Source organism: Rousettus aegyptiacus, unplaced genomic scaffold (genome assembly GCF_014176215.1).
Source record: "Rousettus aegyptiacus isolate mRouAeg1 unplaced genomic scaffold, mRouAeg1.p scaffold_m13_p_2, whole genome shotgun sequence".
NCBI lineage: Eukaryota > Metazoa > Chordata > Mammalia > Chiroptera > Pteropodidae > Rousettus > Rousettus aegyptiacus.
Genome location: NW_023416295.1, coordinates 85,463,717 through 85,477,104, shown reverse-complemented (window position 1 = coordinate 85,477,104; position 13,388 = coordinate 85,463,717).

Genomic DNA, 13,388 nt, shown 5'->3' with positions numbered 1-13,388 from the left:
CATGTAAAATTGGTGTTTGTGCAAGCAGATAGTACCAAAGCACTTAAGCAATGAAGGGAAGGAATGAACTGGCACCTGGGGAGGCTCTGCAAATATTAAAACTTCCAAACTCTCCCTGGTGTGCCAGGCTGTCCCCACTTGCCTCCCATGACAAACATCTTCTGGATACCCAAACTACATTCAACAAGACTACAAGGAAAAGCTCCTGTATCCCTAAGAATTCTACATGGACTAAGTCTTTCATTCTACAGTAAGAATGGGAGTAAGTAGCACTGAGAGACTAAAAATGGAAGTTCCCTAGAGGGAAGCATGCAGATACTCTTCTTGTTCCAGAAGCATCTGCTCAATCATTCACACAAGGACAATGAGCATCTACCATGGGTCAGGATGGTGCTAGTGCTGAGGTGCAACAGTGGACAAGCAGGTGTAGTTTTGGCCTGCCACCAACTCATATCCCAACGAGGGACTGAGAAATTAAGTCAATCAACATTCAAATTAAGGCAGAGGGGCAACCCAGGTTAGTTGCTAAGGATATTAATGTGGTACTAGATGAGAATCAAACAATTTACTTAAGAAATATTATTCCCAATATTATAGTACTAGTTAAAATGCTTAGAATTCATTAATGCTTTCTTCATATCATTACTCATTGTTAAGCATTTTATGTTTATAATTTCATTTAATCTTTAAATCAACACCTTGAGGTAAGTGTAACTGTTAAACTCATAATAAGCGGATGAGAAAACTGAGTTGAATATATTAAATAACTTATCCAAGTTAGGAAATGATAAACACGGAATTTGGGCAGGTCTCTTCAAATTCGAATTGCATTCTTATAACAATTGTTTTTTTCTCTGCCTTCTCTTGAAATGATTTTATTTTATGAGTTTCGATGCACCTATGTGACCACCATAATCAAGAGATAAAGCCTTTTCATTTCCCTCAAAACATCACTTTAGACCATATTTCAGCCGATGCCACCTTTTCTCAGCACCAAGGAACCATGGAACTTCATTCTATCATTAGAATTCAAATTTGGATCTTCTAGGGACTCAAATAAATGAAATTACAAATTATACACCTCTTTTATTTGCTCAAAATGTCTGCCAGATTTATCCATTTTGTTATGTATGCTGAAGTTCATTCCTTATTATCGCTGAGGAATATTCATTGTATGGAATTACAATAATTTGTTTAACCATTCATTTGTTGGTGAGTAGTTGGATTGTTTCTAGTTTTAGTCTATTTAAAACTTAGCTGCTAAAAACATTGATGTGCAAGTCTTCATATGGGCATATATTTTCTTTTTCTTGGGTAAATACCTAGGACTGTAATTGCTAGGTAATGTGCTAAATATATTTATATATTTATAAATCAACAAAATAGTTTCCCAAAGTTATTATATCATTTCATTACCCACTAGAAATGTATAAGAGTTCCAATTGTTCTATAATCTTGCCAACATTTACTATTGCCACAATTTTTAGTTTTAGCTGTTCTAAAGTTTGTGTAGGAATATCCAAATTGGCTTTAATTTGTATCTCCCAATTGACTAATCATGGTGGCAAAACTTTTATATTCATATTGGCCATTAATACACCTTCCTTTGTGTAATAACTGTTCAAGTCTTTTGATTATTTTAATTGGCTAGTTGTCTCATTATTGAATTATAAAAGGTCTTTATATTTTTTGGAAATATTCACTGAGATTATTTTCTCCAATTCTGGGTCATGTCTCATTATTTTTTTAATTGTATCTTTAGCAAATATATATATATATAAAATTTCCTGACTTCATTTGTTTCATGGATCTCTGGGTTTATCTCTATGCCAATACCACATTTTGTTGAATGCTATAAGCCACAGGGACAGGGAGAGTAATTTCTCCCACTTTAATTTTCGTTGTCAGATTGTTTTATCCGTTTTAGACCCTGTGCATTTCCATATAAATATTAAGATAGTCTGTGTCCACTAACAAAAATTTCCTGAGATTGTGTCAAACATATAAATTTGAAGAGAATTGATATCTTTATGTATGATGAGTCCTTCAGTCTATGAGTGTGGTATATTTTCTTATGTATGTAGGTCTTCTTTCATTTATATTATCACTATGTTATAATTTTCAAAATAAAGATCCTATTCATACTTTTTAAAATGTATACCTAAGTATATCCTTTCCTTTGGAAGAAATATAAATGGTATTGTGTTATTAATTTCAGTTTCCATGTGTTTGTTATTAGAAATGTGATTTACTTGTACATGTTAATCTTGTACCCTGTGATCTTGTTGAATTCATTTATTAGTACAATTTGTTTTAATTTCTTAAGATTTTTTTACATCGACAACAATGTTATCTGCAAACAGAAAGGTTTTTTTTTTTTTCCTTTTGATCTATGCCTTTATTTAACTTTCTTGCCCTCTTGCAGTGAGTAGAACTTCTGATTCTTCTGGAGACAACATTAAATATGAGTGATGATAGTGGATACCCTTGCTTCATTACTGATTTAAAGGAAAAACCAGTCACTATTTTGCCATTAAGTATGATGTTCAGGTTTTTTTTTTTTTTGTAGATTCTCTTTATTGTTGAAAAGCCTATCCTTCCACCCCTATAGTTTTCCTGTTTTCAATTTCAATGATTTATGCTCTTTTCTTTATTATTTTCTTCCTTCTACTTGCTTTGGATTTGTTTCACTATACTTTTTTAGTGCCTTGAGATGATAAAAAAAATTAAGTTATTTTTAGATAATTTTCCTGTTTTCTAATATTATCATTTAGTGCAATAAATTTTCCCTCAGTGTTACTTTATCTATACCCCACAAAATTTAAAATATCATGTTTTTATTTTCATTTCTTTGAGAGTTCCTCTTTGACTCATAGATTATTTAAAAGTGTTTAATTAATGACATTTATTTCATAGCTCAAGATGTAGTCTACCTTACTGAATGTTCTATGGGAACTTGAAAGAAGTATATTTTGTTGTGACTGTTGCATTGTTACAGATATGTAAACTAGATCCTACTAGTTGTGTTGTTGAGTTCTTTTATATTCTTGTTGATTTTCTGTCTTGTAGTTCTACTAGTTGCTGGGTTGGGAGTGGGGGGTGGGAAGGTAAAGGGTTGAAGTTCTCAGCTATAATTGTGGATTTGTCTGTTTTCTATTGGTTTTTATTTTATATAGTTTGAGGCTCTGTTATTTGATGTGTATGTAGTTAAAATGTTAAATCTTTCTAGGAAACTGATTCCTTTATTGTTATGATTCCTCTTGGTCTCTAGTAATTTTCTTTGCTCTGAAGCACACTTTGGCAGATATTAATATAGCCATTCCTGCTTTATTTGATTAATATTTGCATGCTATATCGTGCGCTCATCCTTTTACATTCAACTTACCTATGTCTTTGAATTTAAAGTTATATTTTTACAAATAACATATAGTTGAATAGTGTTGAAAAGTAAAAGGTTTTGATTTTGATGAAATCCAATTTATTCGTTATTTTATGATCCATGATTTTTTTGCCCCTATCTAAAATAAGGTCTTATTTCTTTAAAGTTGCAAAGATTTTCTTGTGTGATATTTTAGAGTATTTACAGTTTTAGCTTTTACATTGGGTTATTGTGGATGCTATAAGGAAAAGGTCAAACTTCATTTAAAATTTTTTTTGCCTATGGATATGAACTGTTCCACCATTTTATGAAAAGTCTATTATTACTTAATTATGCTAATATTTTGTTATAAAAATAGTCGACCATGTATGTGCAGATATACGTCTCTGTATTCTTGATTTTTGTTTCATTTCTGTTTATTCTTATGCCAATTACACCCTGTCTTGATTACCAGAGATTTATAGTAAGTCTTGAAATTACTCTTCTAGTGTTGTTTCAAATTGTTTGGCTACTTTAGGTCCTTTGGAGATTAGATAGATAGATAGATAGATAGATAGATAGATAGATATGGATATAGATATAAAATCTTAGAATCAGCTTTATTATTACAAAATGGACTGCTTAGATTTTGATTAGAATGACATTGCAACTATAGAACAAATTGATAATGTGATAACATTGAATCTTTCAAACAGTAATATATCTTTCTATGTGCTTAGGTCTTCTATAATGTTTCTTATAACTTTCTTCAATATTTGGCTTTATTTTTCATATTTATTCTTATATATTTTGCATTTCTCATAATCTTATAAATTGCTTTGATTTTGCTAATTGCATTTCTAATTGTTTATTGGCCATTATAAAGAAATACAACTAATTTCGTTTATCGAGCTTTTATTCTGCACTCTTGACAAATTCACTAATAATTCTGGTAGTTTCTTTGTGATTTAATAAGATTTTTCACATTCATAATATATTATCTTCAAATAAAAATCATTTTACTTCTTTAACATGTATGGCATTATTTTTTTTCATGACTAAATTCTCTTTACAAAACTTCTAGTAAATTTTGAATGAAAAGTGATGACATAGATATTCTTGCCTTGTTCTTGATCCTAAGGAGGAAAAATTTAGTCTTTCATAATCAGTTATAATTTTTACTGTTTAGGTTTTCTTTGGTAAATTTCCTTTATTGGGTTCAAGAAGTTTTCTTCTAAAGAGTTTTAATCATAAATATATAGTTAATTGTGTCAGATGAGTCTTACATATCTATTGAGATATTGATTTTTCTCTAGTCTTCTAATGAAATGAACTGTAATAATTAATTTTCTAATATTAAACCTTGAATTCTTGGTTTAAATGCACATAATCATTATGTATTATTAATTTTATATTTCCGAATGTCATTTGCTAATAACGTGTGCTATGGGTCGAATTGTGTCTCTGAAAAAGATGCATTGAAGTCATACCTGCCAATAACTGTGAATTTAACCTCATTTGGAAATAGTGTATTCACAAAAGATCAAGGTAATTTCAGGTCATTAGGAAGGATCCTAATCTAATATGATTGGCATCCTTATATAAAGGAGAAATTTGGATACAAACACAAACATGTACAGAGAAAAGATAATGCAAAAATAACTAAGTGACAATTGAGGCAGAGATTGAACTGATGCAGCTGCAAGCCAAGAGACATTGTGGATTTTCGGCTACCATCAGAAGCTAGGAAGAGGCAAAGATGGATTCTACCCAGAGTTTCAGAGGGAAAATGGACTTAGTGACAACTCTATCTCAGACTGTCAGTCTTTGAAACTGTGGGATAAATTTGTGTTGTTTAAAGTAACCCAATTAGTGGTACTTTGTTATGGCAGCCCTAGAAAACTAATACAATGTATAAGGAATTTTTATATGTATTTTAGAATCAATTGTTAATTTTACCAAAACATAAACCTACTCGAATTATGATTAGTACTCTGTTGAATAGTTTGAGTAGAATCGACATCTGAACAATATGTAGTTTCCCAGTCTAAGAATACAACATGTCTTTCTACTCAATAGCTTTTCTTTAATTTATCTTCTAAAGTCTTTGTCTAGTTTGACATCAAAGTAATACTGGCTTATAAAATGCCTTGGTAAGTTTTCTTCCCTTCTATATCTTCTGAAAAACCTCCTATAGTACCAGTGTTATTTCTTTTGATATGTCTGACAGACTTGATCAGTGAAACTATCTAAGACTGAATATTCTTTGTGGAAAGGCTTTGGTTTACAACTTCAATTTTTTAATAGATACTGTGCTGTTCAGATTTTCTACTTATTCTTGAGCTAGTTTTGGTAATTGTGTCTTTGCAGGAATTTTCTATTACAATGTCATAGTATTTATTGGCATTAAGTTGTTCATAGCGTACCCTTATTGTCTTTAATGTTTGCACCATCTGATGTGATCATTCCTCTTCTATTCCTGATTTTAATAAAAAGATTGTCTCTCTTTTTTCCCTCCTTAGTTAAAGGTATATCAATTTTATTAACCTTTTGAAAAATGGACTTTTGGAGTTGACTTTATTGCTTACGTAATTTCTTTCCATTCATTTTGTCTTTTATCATTAGTATCTTATGATATTTACTCATTTTTGGATATGCTGTATTTTTATTTTCACTCATTTTAGAATATGTTCTAATTTCCTATGTGATTTAGTCTTGAATTATTTAGAATTGCACTGCTCAATGGCCACCTTTTGGGAGTTTTCTAGATGTATTTCTGTTATTAATTTATCTGAATTTGTCCAATCATAAAAAATATTTTGTGTGATTTCAATCATTTTAAATTTGTTTAGACTTTTATGTACCAGTATTTCCCATATTTACTTGAAAAGTTTTTGTTTTAGTGCTCTAAGAATGGCAATTAGATCAATTTAGTTGATACTGTTATTAAAGTCTTCCAATTTCTTATGATTTTTTTGTCTATGTGTGCCAACAATTTCTGAGCAAGATGTGATCAAGTATCTAAATATAATTGTAGAGTTTCTTATTACTTTTTTCATTTTAAAAGTTTTTTCTTGATGTATTTTAAAGATTTGTTATTAGCAGCATAACACATCTAGGATTACTGTTATTCCTGATAAATTGACCCTTAGTGTGTGAATCATCATGAAATGTTTCTCTTTAACTGTGATACTTTTTTTTTCTGAAGTCATAGTAATATAGGCCTTTAAGCTTTCTTATGCTTATAGTTTTTTATAGAATACATTTTCCAATCATATATTTCTTGTCTTTATATTTTAAAAGCATAGGCAACATGCATTTGTTTGAGATCAAAAAAGAAGAAAATATTCAGGAAGCACTGATTCAGGCAGAAACTCAAATATTGTTCCCACTAGGACACAAAAGTAAAGGCATTTATAAATTAATACAGTAAAACTAATTATAAACAATATATTTTTAATTTTCATTTTGAGTAGTCATTAGTCTGGTAGTCATAATATCTACTTTCATGTTATCCTTGTAAACAGTTTTTTAGAGCACAATGTTACTGTAAACCTAGTACAAAGTTTATTTTGCCCTGTTTTAAAATTTCAAACATTTGAGGCATGACACACACAGAAGGTTCTCTGGGATAGCAGCTCCAACTACATTTTAAAGTGGTTCTATATAGACAGACAGATGATAGATGATAGATAAATAGATATATGATAGACAGATGATAGATGATAGGTAGGTAGATAGATAGATAGATAGATAGATAGATAGATAGATAGATAGAGATATTTGTTATGTTTTTCTCTTTTTTTAATTCTTTGGCTTATTTTAGTATTTTTATGAATTTAACTCTACTATTGCTTATTAGCTATACTTGTTTCCTTTGTCCCTTTCGTTTCTTTCTTCTTTTCTTCCTTCTTGTGAAGTTTATATTTAAAATATATATGTTTAATTAATCAAAATTTACCTTCAAACATTATTATATGACTTCAAGCTTAGTGTGTGAATCTTATGAGAGCGTATTTTCATCTCCCATCATTAGTTGTGCTACTTCTGACATGTGATTTATTACTACGTTATAAATACTTTGAAACAGTGCTATTATTTTTAAATAGCCAATTATTTCTTTAAAAACTAAATACTGAAAAAACAATGATAGTTGGTTTTCCTTATGTATATGCCAATTCCAATGTTTTCACTCCTGTGAACAGATCCAAGTTTCCATCTAGTACAATTTTCATTTCATATGAAGTGCTTCCTTTAATATTTCTTCTAGTCTAATTTTGCTGGTGATAACTTGTATTATTTTGAATAGCTGGAAAAAGTTTTATATTTGCTTTCATTTTTGAACAATATTTTCAGTGAATTTCTAAGTGACAGTTTTTTTCAGCCACACTTTGAAGATATTCTTCTACTGTATTCTGGTTTGCACAGTTTCTCAGAAGTCTGTGATTCTGCTTATTTTTGTTTCTCTGAACTAATATGTCTTTCTGTAGATGTCTATAAATTTTTTTTCTCTATCATGAGTTTTGGGTGATTTCATTATGGTTTGCCTTGGTGTGATTTACTTATATTCATGTTGGTTGCTCTTTGTTGGGATTTTTAGCTTTGTGAATTTAGAGTTATCAATTCTGGACAAATTTTCAGTCACTATGTCTTCATATATTTTTTCTTTTCCCATACATCCTCTTTTACTTTGCTTTCAGTTACACATGTAATAGAATGCTTGATATTAACCCACGGATTGTGGAGGTTTTGTTTTTCTATCATTTCTCCACTTTGCACTGAATTTTCCATAAAGTACATTGCTATGACTTCAAATTTACTAACATTTTTATTTGCAGCATTTAATATAATCTTTATCCAATCATTTGTACTTTGAATTTCAGGAAGAAAAAAAAATTTCTTTTTTTTAATTTCTAGTTATCTTCAATTTTCCTTCTTGTTTTATTTGTGTTTGATTTAAAATCTATGAGAAGATAGTTCTGAATGTAAGGTGCTTGGAAGTTAGGACATCATCCAAGCAAGTAAAAAGCTGAATTGACTGAAAAATCAACTCCTCTTGGACCTGTAAGGGAGGGGGTGGCAGAGAGGAAAACTGTTGTCCCACAGTTGGAGAGACAGACAGATGAATACAGAAAATCACAGCTTACCAGAGCAGATACTTGCACATGGAATTCACCATAGGATTTCGCTGTCATCCAAATTTATAAGGAACTCATACAACTTAACATCAAAAAAAAAATCCCCCCCAAAATAGGCAGAGGACTTGAATACACATTTCTCTAAAAAGGACATACAGATGGCAAACAGACATATGAAAACATGCTCAACATCATAAATCATCAAGAAAATTACACATTAAAAACACAATGAGATATCACCTCATGCCCGTCAGGATGGCTATCACCAAAAAATCAACAAACAAAAAGTGTTAATGAGTTTGTGGAAGAAAAGGATCCCTGTTGCACTGTTGGTGAGGTTGTAAATTGGTACAGCTACTATGGAAAACAGTATGGAGGTTCCATAAAATATCAAAAATAGAACTACCATATGACCCAGCAATTCCATTCCTGGGTATTTATCAGAAGAAATCTGAAACACTAATTTGAAAAGGGATATGTACCCTTATGTTCAATAGTCAAATATGGACACAACCTAAGGGTCTGTCGACAGATAAATGAATAAAGAAGTGGTATATGTGTGTGTGTGTGTGTGTGTGTGTGTGTGTGTGTATAAACACACACACACACACATACCACTTCTTTATTCATTTACACACAAGATATACACACACAAGATATTACTCAGACATAAAAAAAAGGATAAAATCTTGCCATTTGCAACGACATGTATGGATCTAGAAGGTATTGTACTAAGTGAAATGTCAATCTGAGAAAGAGAAATGCCATATGAATTCACTTACACATGGAATCTAAAAAACAAAATAAATAAACAAATAAAATAGAAACAAACAAATAAATGCAAAGAAAAAATTGGTTGTCTCCAGATGGGAGATGGGTTGAGGGGGAAGGGGTGGGTGAAAAGGTGAAGGGATTAAAACATCTAAATTGCTAGTTATAAAAGTAATCACAAGGATGTAAAGTACAGTGTAGGAAATATAGTCAATAATATTGTAATAACTATGTTTGATGTCAGATTAATACTAGATTTATCGGGGTGAGCACTTCATAAGTTATATAAATGTCTAATTACTATGTTGTTCACCAGAAACATATAATATTGTATATAAACTGTAATTGAAAAGTTAAAAAAACAACAAAGCCTGTGAAGCATAATTTAAAAAAGAAGAAGTTTCAGCAACAGAGGGGAACAAAACACCTGAGAGTAACACAAGATATAGAGTAAAAAAAAAAGAAAAAAAGAGTTCCATTTTGCCTACATCATTTCATTCTTGAGGCCAGCACTTCTTGGAGCCAAATGGAACACCCAAGCCAAAAAAGTTCCCCTCATTAGGCAAGAGAGAGAGTGGCCAGCTTCTTCAGTCTTTGGCACAAAGGACTTGGTTTAATTTCACCCCGCCCCATGACTGGCACAACTGAGAGATGTAGAAATGGATAGAAACAGGGAAGAAGAGCAAAGTCTACTAGTATTAGCCTGTGGCAGGAGCAACCACTGTTCCTAGTGACCTGCTCTGTAGAATATCCCAGCAGCTTTAATTACGAAAGACCTCAACAGCCCTTTCAGACACCAAAGAGCCCCACTGCTAACATCAGTGACCCCATCACCAACCCCAGTAGATTGCATCACAGAAGGTTCCAGTGGCTTTTACCACTGAGGAAACCAAGTCAACACAGCTGCTACAGACCCTCTGCAGAGTTCGCCAGTGAGTATCCCTCAAGATTTTGCATTGTTAGGCTACAGCTGCTTGAGTTGGTCTTGGTCTTTATTGACCCTGCCCTTACTGGAGCCACCTAGCCAACACTGCCACATATTCCTGAGACTCCAAGAGTCTCAGGAATATGAGACTTTTGGAGTCTCAGGAATATGTAGCAGTGCCTGCCAGCCCTGGCCTAAATGGTTGTACACATACATGATGACAGCACAGAGCCCCGGGGCTGCCCTTCTCACCACTGTGCTTGTACCCATGGCTAGCCCCTACAGCTAAACAGTGTACCCTACTGACCCGGGTACCCACAGCTGTTTGGGCCCCAGAATTGGCCACCTGTCACTGGCCAGCACTGCTACATGTGCCAAAGTTAGCTCCCACAGCCATGCGTCAACATGCTGGCAGCTCCAACTTTTGTCGCTATCCTCCAATGCTGTGTACATGTCCATGTCTAGTCCTTGTAACCACACAAGTTCATGCTTCCAACTAGGTCCTCTGCAGCTGCTGTAGGCCTGGATCTAGCCCCAACTCCTGACATTGGCTTATAACCCTGTCTAAGTTCATAGATAGACACTGCAGCTGTCACCTGTACACCATAGCCCCAACTTCTGTTATGAACATCCTTTGGCATGTGCACATTTGCAGCTAGCCTCTGCAGCCACATGAGTGTACACTGACATTCAGGACCACTGCAGCTAACTGTGAGCTATATCCCAACCCTTGTCACAGGCTTGCACTATAGCAGCTAACTCCTGTAGCCCAATACCTATATTCCACTGGTCCTGAATCTGATCACAGACTCCACTGACATACTTGTGTCCAAGGGTAGTTCCTGTAGCTGCATGAGTGCATGCTGATAGCTCATGGCCCCTTAGATGCTCAGATACCCAACCCTGCCCTGACTCCGATCACTGGCCCCTGCTGCCAGGCACATGCCTGCACTAGTCCCTGTAGCCATGAAATTGAATGCTGACAGTCCAGGTTTACACTGCTGTTCATGTGCCCACAGTTGGCCCAAGATCATGCCCAGGCATTCATCACTGTATATGTGCCTACAACCAACCTTGCCACCACACAGTCACCTCCAGCCAGTCCCTGCATGTAAGAGCATGCACACCACAGCTCTAGAAACCCTGGCCCCATGCTGTTGGACCTGGAAGGTGTAGCTGAAAATTCCAACAGTCTGTAGCCACCACAGACTCCCTGAAAGCCTTGCCATCAATTATGCGTTGTTGATGCCATGAATCCCAGCTGCCACGAAACACCATGCCCGACTGGACAGAGAGCCAACATACACCTCTACACTTGGTGTCCTATACAAATAGACCCAGGACCACAAAACATTCCAGCATTTCCCCACTACAGAAAAAAAAATCTTTCTTACCAAAGACAGTTCATAAAATATGAGAAAAGTGACTTTGTCTTCAAATGGACAGACACAGGCAACAGAGACCACCAAGGACCAGGGAAACATAACACCATCAAGGGAAAACAATAAACTTCCAGTAACTGACCAAAGAAATAAAGTTATACAAATTGCCTAAAAAATTTTTTTAATAATTGTTCTAAAGAACCTTAAAGAGTAACAATAAAACACGATTAAACATTTAACAAAATCATGGAAACGACGCAAGAACAAAATGAGAAATTCAACAAAGAAATAGAAATCGTTCTTTAAAAGAACCAAACAGAAAATTTGGAACTGAAAAGTACGATGACTGAATTTAAAAGTGCAATAGAGAGCTTCAACATCAGCCATGTCAAGGAGAAAAAAAGAATCAGTGAACTCATATCTACTCAAAGGTAACGAAAGAAAAAATTAAAAGGAAGAAGGCCTATATAGAACTTATGGGACGCTATAAAGCATATATATATATATATATATATATATTTATATATATATGTTTGAGACACTATAAAACGTATACTTTTTTTTTCTAAGAAAATCCTAGGAGTATAGAGTAAGGGGCAGAACACTTATCTAAAGAAATAATGACTAAACTCTTCCCAAATCTTGAGAAAGATATGCATAGTCAATTACATGAAATATAAAAGTCTCCAATCAGGTTTAATCCATAGAAGATTTCACAAAGACATATTATACTAAAATTGTCAAAATTCAAAAACAAAAAGAGAATCTTGAAAGCAGCAAGATAAAAATTTTCATCACTAAGAAACTCTCTAAAATCCATAAGCAAATTTCTCAGCAGAAACCTTTCAGGCCAGGAGTAAATGGAGTGATATATTCAAAAAGCTAAAGAAAAAAACTGCCTACTGAAATATTTTACCTGGCAAAGTTATTCTTCAGAATTAAAGGAGAGAAAGATATTTCCAGACAAACAAAAGCTGAAGTAGTTCATTACATGGGAACCGCCTTACACAAAATGCTAAAGGAATCCCAGCTGAAAAGAAATGATGCTGGCTAGTGACAAGAAATCATATGAAAGTATAAAATTCACTAGTAAAGGTAAATATTGTAATGATAGTGTATAAATCACTTATAATTCTAGAATAAAGTATAAAGTATTATATAAAGGTTAAAAGGCAAAAGCTGAAAAACAACTATAGTTACATGAACTTGCTAATAGATACAATACAAAATATGGAAATTGTGACATCAAACACATAAAATATATTGTGGGGTAAAACCTTAAGGAAGTTAATTATCATTTTTAAACTGACTGATAAATATTATGTAAGCTTTATGGAAACCTAAAAGCAAAAACGTATACAAGATACACAAATGACAAAGAGAAAGGAATAAATCATACAACTATAAAAAATCATGAAATCACAAAGGAAGATAACAAGAGAAGAAGAAAGGAACAAAAGACCTACAGAATACTCAATAAACAATAACCAAAATGGCAATAGTCTTTACCTATGATTAAGTACTATAAGTATAAATGGACTAAATTCTCTAATCAAGAGACATAAAGTGGCTGAATGTAAAAAAATTAAAGATAAAAGGGCCCACTATATGCTACCTAAAAGATACTTGCTTCAGCTTTAGGACCCACATAAGCTAAAGTAAAGGAATAGAAAAAAGATACTCCATACAAATAAAAACCAAAAGAAAGCAAAGGTAGCTATACTTATATCAGACAAATTAGACAAGTCAAAAACTGTAATAGAGCTAAAGAAGAGTATTAAATAATTGCAAAGTTACAAATTATTGAGAGGAAA